The following is an 11,863-nucleotide window of genomic DNA, read 5'->3' as shown; positions in this document are numbered from 1 at the left end:
GTTAAGAGTTTGATGTTTTACCTTAGAGTCTTAGCTTAGAGTTTTAATTTTAGTTATAGTTTAGTTTAATTTTAGTTAAGATTTTAGAATTTTAGCTTAGAGTTTTTTTTGTTAGAGTTCTAGTTTAGTTTAATTTTAGATAAGAGTTTGATTTTTTTACATATTAGTTTCAGTTAGAGTTCTAGTTTAGTTTTAGTTAAGAGTTTAGAGTTTTTAGCTTAGAGTTTTTATTGAAGTTCTAGTTTAGTTTAGTTTTAGTTAATAGTTTAGAGTTTTAGCTTAGAGTCTTAGCTTGAAGTTTTTGTTAGAGTTCTAGTTTAGTTTAATTTTATTTAATAGTTTGTGTTTTACATTTGAGTTTCAGTTAGAGTTATAGTTTAGTTTAGCTTTATTTAATAATTTAGAGTTTTTATCTTATAGTCTTAGCTTATAGTTTTTGTTGAAGTTATAGTTTAGTTTATTTTTAGTTAATAGTTTAGATTTTTATCTTATAGTTTTATATTAGATTTTTTTTTATATTTATAGTTTATTTTAATTTTATTTTAGAGTTTAGAGTTTTAGCTTAAACTTAGCTTAGAGTTTTTTTGTTAGAGTTCTAGTTTAGTTTAATTTTAGTTAAGAGTTTGATTTTTTTACCTTTGAGTTTCAGTTAGAGTTTTAGTTTAGTTTTAGTTAAGAGTTTGGTGTTTTACCTTAGAGTCTTAACTTATAGTTTTAATTTGAGTTCTAGTTTAGTTTAGTTTTAGTTAAGATTTTAGAATTTTAGTTTAGAGTTTTTTTGTTAGAGTTCTAGTTTAGTTTAATTTTAGCTAAGAGTTTGATTTTTTTACCTATGAGTTTCAGTTAGAGTTCTAGTTTAGTTTTAGTTAAGAGTTTGGTGTTTTACCATAATGTCATAGCTTAGAGTTTTTAGTTAGAGTTATAGTTTAGTTTAGTTTTGGTTAAGAGTTTAGAATTTTAGCTTATAGTCTTAGTTTAGAGTTTGTTTCTAGAGTTCTAGTTTATATTAGTTTTAGTTAAGAGTTTAGAGTTTTTGTTGAAGTTTTAGTTTATTTTACTTTTAGTTAATAGATTAGAGTTTTAGCTTAGAGTCTTAGCTTAAAGTTTATGTTAGAGCGGAATTTTATTTTATTAATAGTTAAGAGTTTAGGGTTTTAGCATAGAGTCTTAGCTTAGAGTTTCAGTTGGAGTTCTAGTTTAGTTTACATGTAGTTAAGAGTTTAGAGTTTTATCTTTGATACCTAGCTTAGATTTTTAGTATAGTTTAGTTTTAGTTAAGATTTTAGAATTTTAGCTTAGAGTTTTTTTTTGTTAGAGTTCTAGTTTAGTTTAATTTTAGCTAAGAGTTTGATTTTTTACCTCTGAGTTTCAGTTAGAGTTCTAGTTTAGTTTTAGTTAAGAGTTTAGAATTTTAGCTTAATGTCTTAGCTTAGAGTTTTATGTTATTTTAAGGATATATTATACGTGCGCGCACGTAACCTCGTCTAAATGAACCTTAAAAAATGAAATAAAGCTATGTCGACTTTGCATTTTGATATTAAATATATCCCTAAAATAACTTATGGAGTTACCATACGAAGGTCAAAAGTATGGCTCGTGAGGGGATCGAACCCTCGACCTTCGCGTTATTAGCATGACGCTCTAACCAACTGAGCTAACAAGCCATTAAGAATATTTTCACTCTAACACTTAGATTTTGTTAATTTTAATCTATGTATCTGATAAAAAGGATGTTGATGTAGAATTTAATCTGACTGATACTTAGATTTTGCCAATTTTAACCAACGAAACCGATGAAGGATGTTGTTAAAGCATTTATTCATTCTGATATTTAAATTTTGTCAATTTTTATTCGATGCATCTGACAAAGGATGTTGATAAAAAAATTGTTCACTCTGACCCTTAGATTCTGTCAATTTTTTTCAATGTATCTGGCATAGGATGTTGATAAAAAAAAATTATTCACTCTGATGCTTATATTTTGTCAATTTTATATGCTAGTTTGGACTAAACTTCAACTCTAACTAAATCTCTAAGCTACGATTCTATGCTAAAGCTATAACTCTTAACTAAAACTAAACTAAAAAATAACTCTAATTAAGACTCTAAGCTAAGACTCTAAGCTAAAATTATAAATTCTTAACTATAACTAAACTAAACGGAACTTCAACCCTAACTAAAACTCTAATCTAAGACTTTAAGGTAAAACTCAAAACTCTTAACTAAAACTAAACTAAACTAGAACTCTAAATAAAACAATAAGCTAAGAATTTAATGTAAAATTCTAAACTCTCAACTAAAACTAAACAAAGATATAACTATAACTAAAACTCTAATATATGACTACAAGATAAAACTCAAAACAAAGAGCAAGAATTAAAAGTAACTTCAAGGATAAGTAAAATTCCAATCTACGACTCTAAGTTGGAACTCTCAACACTTAACTAAAATAAACTATAAGTTCAAAAAATCTAAGATATTACTCTACGATAAAATATCTCAATTCTTAACTATTACTAAACTAAAATTCAACAAAAACTCTAACCTATGACTCTATGATAAAACTCTAAACTCTTAACTAAACTAAACTAGAACTATAACAAAAACTCTGAACTATGACTCTAAGCTAAAAACTCTAAATTCTTAACTATAACTAAACTAAACTTCAACTCTAACTATAACTCTAAGCTAATACTCTAAGCTAAAACTCTAAACTCTTAACTAAAACTAAACTAAACTAAAACTCTAACAAAAACTCTAAGATAAGAAACTAATCGAAAACTATAAACTCTTAACTAAAACTAAACTAAGCTATAGCTTCAACAAAAGCTGTAATTTATGAATCTAAGAAAAAAACTCTAAACTCTTGACTAAAACTAAACTAAACTAGAAATCTAACAAAAGCTCTAAGTTATGAATCTAATCAAAAACTCTAAACTCTCAACTAAAACTAAACTAAACTAGAACTCTAACTAAAACTCTAAGGTATGACTCTACGGTAAAACACCAAACTCTTAACTATTACTGAACTAAACTTCAAATGTAACAAAAAATCTAAGCTATGACTCTAAGTTAAAACTATAAACTATAAACTAAAAAGAAATAAAACTTAAACGAAATCTATAAGCTAAGAATAAATTTTTAAAAATAAAATATCAAATAAACCTAAAATAAATTCGAAATATAAAAAAAAAACTCTATGCTGAGACTGTAAGCTGAAATTACAAAGTATCAACCAAAACTAAAATAAAAAAGAAATAAACAAAAAAAATCTAAGATAATACCCTGAGGTAAAAATACCAACTCTTAACTAAAACTAAACTATAACTATAACTTAAACTCAGAGTTAAAAAATCAAACTCTTAACTAAAATTAAACTAAACTAGAACCCTAAAAAAAAAAAACTCTAAGCTAAGACTCTAAGGTAAAACACCAAACTCTTAACTAAAACTAAACTAGAACTCTAGCTGTAACTCTAAGGTAAAACATCAAACTATTAACTAAAACTAAACTAGAACTCTAATTGAAACTCAAAATTAAAAAAATAAAACTCTTAACTAAAATTAAATTAAACTAGAAGTCTAACAGAAAAACTCTAAGCTAAAACTCTAAACTCTTAAATAAAATTAAACTAAACTAGAACTCTAACAAAAATTCTGAGCTAAGACTCTAAGCTAAAATTCTAAACTCTTAACTAAAACTAAACAAAACTAGAACTCTAACTAAAACTCTAAGCTAAAACTCCAAGGTAAAACGATAAACTCTTAACTAAAAGTAAACTAAACTAGACCTCTAACTGAAACTCAAAGTTAAAATATAAAAATCTTAAATAAAATTAAAATAAACTATAACTATAACAAAAACTCTAAGCTAGTACTCTAAGGTAAAACTCTAAACTATTAAATAAAAATAAAATAAACTCGACTCTAGGCTAAGACTCTAAACTCTTAATTAAAAATAAACTAAAACTATAACTCTAACAAAAACTCTCTGCAATGACTCTATGCTAAAACTCTAAACTCGTAACTAAACTAAACTAAACTGAAATTCTAAGCTATGTCTCTAAGGTAAAACTCTAAACTCTTAACTACATGTAAACTAAACTAGAACTCTAACAAAACTCTAAACTAAGAATCTATGCTAAAACTCTAAACTCGTAACTAAAACTAAACTAAACTAAAATTCAAAGCTAGGACTCTAAACTCTTAAATAAAACTAAACTAAACTAGAACTCTAACAAAAACTCCAAGCTATGAGTTTAAGCTAAAACTCTAAACTCTTAGCTAACTAAACTAAACTAGAACTCTAATTAAAACTCTAAGTCTAAGCTAAAACTCTAAAACTAAACTAGAACTTCAACAAAAAACTTTAAACTAAGACTCTAAGCTACAAACACTAAACTCTTAACTAAAACTAAACTAAACTAGAACTCAAACAAAAACTCTAAGCTAAGACTCTAAGCTAAAAACTCTAATCTCTTAACTAAAACTAAAATAAACTTCAACTCTAACAAAAACTCTAAGCTAAGACTCTAAGCTAAAACTCTAAACTCTTAACTAAAACTGAACTAAACTAGAACTTCGACAAAAACTCTAGACTATGACTCTCAGCTAAAAACTCTAAACTCTTAACTAAAACTATACTAAACTAGAACTCTAACAAAAACTCTAAGCTAAGACTCTAATCTAAAATTCTAAACTCTTAACTAAAACTAAACTATAATTATAACAAAAACTCTTAGATATGAATATGGGCTAAACATATAAACTATTAACTAAAAATAAACTAAACTAGAACTCTAACAAAAACTCTCAGCTAAGACTATAAGCTAAAATTCTAAAATTTTAACTAAAACTAAACTAAATTAAAATTCTAAGATATGTCTCTAAGGTAAAACTCTAAACTCTTAACTACATGTAAACTAAACTAGAACTCTAACAAAACTTTAAACTAAGACTCTATGCTAAAACTCTAAACTCTTAACTAAAACTAAACTAAACTAAAATTCTAAGATAGGTCTCTAAGGTAAAACTCCAAACTCTTAACTAAAACTAAAATAAACTAGAACTCTAACAAAAAAATAGAAGCTTAGACATTAAGTTAAAACACCAAAATCTTAACTAAAACTAAACTAGAGCTCTAAGTGAAACTCATAGGTAATAAATCAAACTCTTAGCTAAAATTAAACTAAACTAGAACTCTAACAAAAAAACTCAAAGCTAAAATTCTAAAATCTTAACCAAAACTAAAATAAACTCGAACTCTAACATAAAACTCTAAGCTAAGACATTAAGCTAAAATTCTAAACTCTTAACTAAAAGTAAACTATAACTCTAACTGAAACTCAGATTTAAAAAATCAAACTCTTAGCTAAAATTAAACTAAACTAGAACTCTAACAAAAAAAAACTCTAAGCTAAAATTCTAAAATCTTAACTAAAACTAAACTATACTAAAACTCTAAGCTAGGTCTCTAAAATAAAACTCTAAACTCTTAACTACATGTAAACTAAACTAGAACTCCAACAGAAACTCTAAGCTAAGACTCTAAGCTAAAACTCTAAACTATTAACTATTAATAAACTAAACTTCAACTCTAACATAAAGTCTAAGCTAAGACTCTAAGCTAAAACTCTAAAGTATTAACTAAAAGTAAAATAAACTAAAAATTCAACAAAAACTATAAACTCTTAACTAAAACTAAAATAAACTAGAACTCTATAAAAAAACTCTAAGCTAAGACTCTAAGCTAAAATTCTAAACTCTTAACCAAAACTAAACTAAACTAGAACTCTAACTAAAAACTCTAAGCTATGACATTAAGGTAAAACACCAAACTCTTAACTAAAACTAAAGTAGAGCTCTAACTGAAACTCATAGCTTAAAAAATCAAACTCTTAGCTAAAATTAAACTAAACTAGAACTCTAACAAAAAAACTCTAAGCTAAAATTCTAAAATCTTATATAAAACTAAACTAAACTAGAACTCAAATTAAAACTCTAAGTTAAGACTCTAAGGTAAAACAACAAACTCTTAACTAAAACTAAAATAAAACTCTAACTGAAACTCAAAGGTAAAAAAATCAAACTCTTAACTAAAATTAAACTAAACTAGAACTATAACAAAAAAACTCTAAGCTAAGTTTAAGCTAAAACTCTAAACTCTAAAATAAAATTATCATAAACTAGAACTCTAACAAAAACTCTAAGCTAAGACTCTAAACTATTAACTAAAACTAAACTAAACTAGAACTTCAACAAAAACTCTAAGCTAAGACTCTAAGCTAAAAACTCTAAATTCTTAACTAAAGATAAAATAAAATATAACTAAAACTTAAAATCAACTTTAAAACATAAAACTATTAAATAAAACTAAACTAAACTAGAACTCTAACAAAAACTCTAAGCTAATACTGTAAGATAAAACTCTAAACTATTAACTAAAACTAAACTAAACTAGAACTTCAATAAAAATTCTAAGCTAAAAACTCTAAAATCTTAACTAAAACTAAACTAGAACTCTAACTGAAACTCATAGGTAAAAAAAGTCAAACTCTTAGCTAAAATTAAACAAAACTAGAACTCTAACAAAAAAAACTCTAAGCTAAAATTCTAAAATCTTAACTAAAACTAAACTAAACTAGAACTGAAATTAAAACTCTAAGCTAAGACTCTAAGGTAAAACATCAAACTCTTAACTAAAACTAAACTAAAACTCTAACTGAAACTCAAAGGTAAAAAAATCAAACTCTTAACTAAAATTAAACTAAACTAGAGCTCTAACAAAAAAACTCTAAGCTAAGACTAAGATAAAACTCTAAACTCTAAAATAAAATTAAAATAAACTAGAACTCTAACAAAAACTCTAAGCTAAGACTCTAAGCTAAAACTCTAAACTATTAACTAAAACTAAACTAAACTAGAACTTCAACAAAAACTATAAGCTAAGAATATAATCTAAAAACTCTAAATTCTTAACTAAAACTAAACTAAACTAGAACTCTAACTGAAACTCAAAGGTAAAACATCAAACTCTTAACTAAAATTAAACTAAACTAGAACTCTAACAAAAACTCTAAGCTAAGACTCTAAGCTAAAACTCTAAACTATTAACTAAAACTAAACTAAACTAGAACTTCAACAAGAACTCTAAGCTAAAAACTCTAAACTCTTAACTAAAACTAAACTAGAACTCTAACTGAAACTCATAGGTAAAAAAATCAAACTCTTAGCTAAAATTAAACTAAACTAGAACTCTAACAAAAAAACTCTAAGCTAAAATTCTAAAATCTTAACTAAAACTAAACTAAACTAGAACTCAAATTAAAACTCTAAGCTAAGACTCTAAGGTAAAACACCAAACTCTTAACTAAAACTAAACTAAAACTCTAACTGAAACTCAAAGTTAAAAAAATCAAAATCATAAAAAAAATTAAAATAAACTAGAACTCTAACAAAAAAAACTCTAAGATAAGACTAAGCTAAAACTCTAAACTCTAAAATAAAATTAAAATAAACTAGAACTCTAACAAAAACTCTAAGCTAAGACTCTAAGATAAAACTCTAAACTATTAACTAAAACTAAAATAAACTACAACTTCAAAAAAAACTCTAAGCTAAGACTCTATGCTAAAAACTCTAAATTCTTAACTAAAACTAAACTAAACTAGAACTATAACTTAAAATAAAATTTAAAAAATAAAAATATTAAATAAATTTAAAATAAAATATAAATCTAAAAAAAAATATAAGATATTAATCTAAGTTAAAACTATAAAATCTTAAATAAAAATAAAATAAAATAAAAATTAAACAAAAAATCTATGATAAAAACTCTAAACTCTTAACTAAAACTAAACAAGAACTCTAACTGAAACTCAAAGTTAAAACATCAAACACTTAACTAAAATTAAAGTAAACTAGAACTCTAAGAAAACGCGGCGTATTCCTGCGGCTCATCCCTGCGGCGCATTCCCGCGGCGCATCCCTGTAGCGCGTTTCCTGACCTGTGGCATATCCTCCTGCGGCGCATCCCCATTCGGCGCTTTCCGTGCCCGCGGCGCTTCTCGGGGCCCGGGGGACCTTTGATGACCGGGGGAGGGCCTTTGGGGGTCCGGGGGCCCTTTGGGGGTCCGGGGGCCCTTTGAGGACCAGAGGAGGGCCTTTGAGGGTCTGCGGAGGGCGTTTGGGGGGGTGGGGCTCTGTGGGAGCTTGGGGGACCTTGGAGTCCGGGGGGCTACCTTCGGGGTTGGGGTAGAGGGATTGGAACCCTTTAGGGTTGGGGTAGAGGACCTCACAACACTGTTCAAATGGAACTTGTGTATTATAACGACCACAGAGTTTCACCCTCAAATTCTCTTCTAAAACCTTTCCTAAAATCTTCTTTCAAAATGTCTCTAACTGTTTCGCCGAAATAGTTCCATAAAATGGATAAAACGGTTTCGCCCAAATAATCCCTAAACGTAAATTCAGCGTGTTCCTATTGTTTTTGGCATCTCTGCGCTAATGCATTTCAAATTAATAAGAAACCTGATTCCCGCACGAAAACAATTCATCGCTAAGATGTTTCTTGGATAACTGATTCCATGGCGTTTGGTTATTAATATCTTTTGGAGTTCGACCAAAAGAGTTGTTTCCGAGGCAAAGACATTAATGACTTGGATCTATTCCTGGAGAAATGTTGACAGTACCTGTCAGACATTATTAAACTTTGCATGGAAACAATTTGATTAATGATTGACAGTACCTGTCAGACATTATTAAACTTTGCCCGGAAACAATTTGATTAATGACTGACAGCACAGGTGTTCCAAATTCCCAATCGATTACGCAATCAATTTCCCAGAAATCCATTTCCCCTAGGGACTCTATGCCCATATTAGGAGTCCCGTCACGAGTAGCACCCCCCCTTCTACTCACGGTATGATTTATAAAACGATCAGAAATTAGATTTAAAAAACAAATTCTTTCAAATCAAGGTAAGGGGTGATATCAAAATTTTAAAAGAACAAAAGTTATTCTCTATATGAGGAGGGCTGTCCTGACCCCCCCCCCTTTTCTATACTAAATTTTCATTTGTTTTACAGTTACACCTTACAAACTTTAGCGTAGAGACCGGGTTGAGGAGGGAGCAGCTCCTCTATACACGGGATAATTTGTGTTTCGTTTAGGTTCTAATAATGCTGCTTAATTTCATTAGAATATTTTTAAGTAACAGGGTCATATAATTTCATTATTTCATGTAATATTCAGTGATTTACATAGCGTGTTATTCCTAGGAAAAAGATAGTTGCATTTCGATCGAGAAACGCCTTTTCTTCCTTTTGCTTTCTATGTAACTTATTTTACCTAAGTCTCAAAGACCAAATTTACACGCCATAATCATTTTTGTCACCCTGTCATGTTTGTATTGTCGTTTGTTGATAACTAACCAAAGAAACTGTCAATCCACAAAAAATATATAGTGTACCCTCTAATGAGAATACAGAACCCACACGAGCAATTGATTGAGAAATACTTGTTCAGCTCCAGATACTCATTGTATAATTAACCTTGATTATTTTCAGAGCTGAAGATCGGTGATTGGCAGAGAGCTATCGACATTATCTACACTACATTACGCTGCTGATCCTGCCTTTGAGAAGAACTTAAAAACGACGTTCAGAAATTATCTCTGAATGTCAAGAATCAGAAAGGTAACCCTTCAAGCGTGGGGTACCAATTCATAAAACTTAGAGGGTACAAAATCTATTTTTCAAAATCTACGGGGGGGGAGGGCAATTTTTTCAAAAATATTCTAAAAGCGGTTTTTCCAAAGAAAATTTTCAGAATCTTGGGGGGGGGCAGTTATATTTTGTTCGTTTTTTTCAATGGAATTAAAAAAAAACGTGCTTACAAAGAAAATACCAAAAAGGTTATCTTCAAAATCTAGGGGGAGGGGGCAGTTTTTTAATTTTCTTCAGTGAAATTTTCAAACTTTAGGGTGGGGGGGGGCAAATTTTTTCAATGAAATTCTATAGACTGTGTTATCATTGGCAGTACCAAAAAGGTTATTTTAAAAATATAGGGGAGGGGCAGGGGCAATTTCCTCATTGAAATTCTAAAAATCGCGTTTCCAAAAAATACAAAAAACTATTATTTTAAAAATCTGGCGAGGGAGGGGGGGGATTTATTGTGTTTTTTTTTAAATGAAATTCAAAAAACGTGTTTCCAAACCAAATGCCAAAAGGGTATTTACAAAATCTGGAGGGAGAAAATTTTGTTGTTTTACCCTTTTTTCAACGAAATTCTAAAACAGCGTGTTTCCAAAGAAAATACCAAAAAGGTCATTTTTAGAATCTGGGGGGGGGGAATTTTATTGTTTCGTGTATTTTTAATGAAATTCTAAAAGAACCTGCTTAAAAAGAAAATACTAAGATGTACTTTTCAAAATCTAGGGTGGGGGGATTTTTTTTATGTTTTTCAATGAAATTCTAAAAAACGGTGTTTCCAGAGAATACCAGAAAGGTTATTTTCAAAACCCGGGGGAGGAATCTAGCCCTTCTGCCCCAGGATTGGCTCCTCGGGTTACAGCAACAATGACATTTGGAACATACAGCTGCTGGCAGATTTTTGTCAGCATGTTGTAAATATTGACGTGCTGAAGAGAAGAAATCAAATTACACAAAATATCCAGCTTGATATGGAAGATTTTTTTTCCGAGGCTGATAGAGAATTGTATTTTCTTCTGTGCCTTCTATAGCCTATTCCAATTAGTGCTCAAGTAATGAGGGGATACAGTGCCAAAGGAAAAAAATTGCATCTTAGAAATCGTACGTCTGTGGGAAAGTTCTGACAGTGACACTGATGAGGATACGGGGGAGATCTCTAGGGCCTCCCCTCAAATCCTAACCTTCCTTAATTTTGTTGGCACTTCTTATCCCAATTACCAAATTAAATTTGTTTCTTTTTTGTTATTCCCAAAACCCTGGGTACGTGCCTGATTTTGATTAGTGCCAATGAATTAGTCCATTAAGAATTTAGTCAATAATTGAAGACTTTAAATTGAAGGTATTCTGTGTATCCTTAAGATCAAGGGTATTACTATAAAATTTTCCATTTCATTAATTTGTCTAGTTTAAAAAATGACACGATTTTTCCTCCATTTCTTCTATAGCCTATTGCAGCGTCTATGAAATCAGAAAAGAGAGTGCGGTACTTAAATAAAAAATTTAATTAAAAAAATTGGTTATCAAATAAAAGTACAAGTTTTTTTAACTGAAAGTAAGGAGCAACATTAAAACTTAAAACGAACAGAAATTATTCCGTGTGTGAAAGGGGATGTCCCCTCCTCAACGCCTCGCTCTTTACGGTAAAGTTTTCATTGTTTTAAAAAATAGCGTTGTGAGAAAGAGTCAAACTATAGCGTAAAGAGCGCGGCGTTGAGGCGGGGACACCCCCTTTCATATACGGAATAATTTCTGTTCGTTATAAGTTTTAATGTTGCTCCTTACTTTCAGTTAAAAAATTCTTTTTTTATTTATTTAATTTTGAAAGTTTTTGAATTAATGCAGCTTTGATTTTGGCTCGCCGTACATGAATAATTAAAACAAAATTTACATATTAGTTTTACTTTTATTTGGTTAAATGGCTTTCTCGAAAGTTGTTAACTTTTAATTACGAAGGTTTTTATTAGTAATAAAAGTAGAATGGGGGGTAAAGGTCCCATTGCTCACCCCTGCTGCCATCTACAATTTAGTTTAATGCTGACGGGACATAATTTATTCAAGGATTATCGATCGAGTCTACTGGGGGTCAAGGTCAATCGATCTGTTGTTGTTTGGCCACGTGTAATGACATGAGGGGTTATTTACATAATCGATGGG

Source organism: Artemia sp. Qi Xiang Cuo, chromosome 21 (genome assembly GCF_049724085.1).
Source record: "Artemia sp. Qi Xiang Cuo chromosome 21, ASM4972408v1, whole genome shotgun sequence".
NCBI classification, from domain to species: domain Eukaryota; kingdom Metazoa; phylum Arthropoda; class Branchiopoda; order Anostraca; family Artemiidae; genus Artemia; species Artemia sp. Qi Xiang Cuo.
This window is presented reverse-complemented; position numbering follows the sequence as displayed.